Below are 455 nucleotides of genomic sequence, written 5' to 3'. Positions count from 1 at the left end.
AGAGAGGAGGAATCCGTAACACAGCCTTCACCATTGCACTGAGCGTCATGCAAGGTCTGCTTTAGTTTTCTTTTTTCTGAGGCCTGTCTTTTGTTCCCCTGATTGTCCTGCAGCATTTTGTTCCTTGTTCGACTGCTCTTCTATTTTCTTCTTCCTCTTTCTGTGTTTCATTATCTGTGATTTCTCTCTTATTCTCTTTTGGTTGTTTTTATCGGATTTTTTTTTTATATATCTACTGGGTCATTTCTCTAGTTTATCGTTTGTTTGTTTGTTTTAATCATTCTTTTACACGCAATAGACAGTGCATGTTATTCCACATTTCAACTTCCTTTCACTGTTAGCTTTGGAAAAATGCTTGACTCATTATAAGAAATTTACAAGACAGTGCAGACCACAGCATTCACTTTTAGCTTAAGTGAAAATTTCCAGAATTTCAACGTATGTGTTTACTGCGT

The 455-nt window shown here is 36.3% G+C and overlaps 1 protein-coding gene across 1 annotated transcript in view; it reads left to right on the top strand.

Annotated features, from left to right (window-relative positions):
- Window positions 1–455, top strand: part of LOC119589371 (cholinesterase 2-like) — a gene marked incomplete at its 5' end in the record, with an annotated part of 36,916 nt that overhangs the window by 16,100 nt on the left and 20,361 nt on the right. The window lies entirely within an intron of this gene.

Source organism: Penaeus monodon, chromosome 25 (genome assembly GCF_015228065.2).
Source record: "Penaeus monodon isolate SGIC_2016 chromosome 25, NSTDA_Pmon_1, whole genome shotgun sequence".
Lineage (NCBI taxonomy): Eukaryota > Metazoa > Arthropoda > Malacostraca > Decapoda > Penaeidae > Penaeus > Penaeus monodon.
The sequence above is the reverse complement of the archived record's forward strand: the minus strand, read 5'-3'. Positions and strand labels throughout refer to the sequence as shown.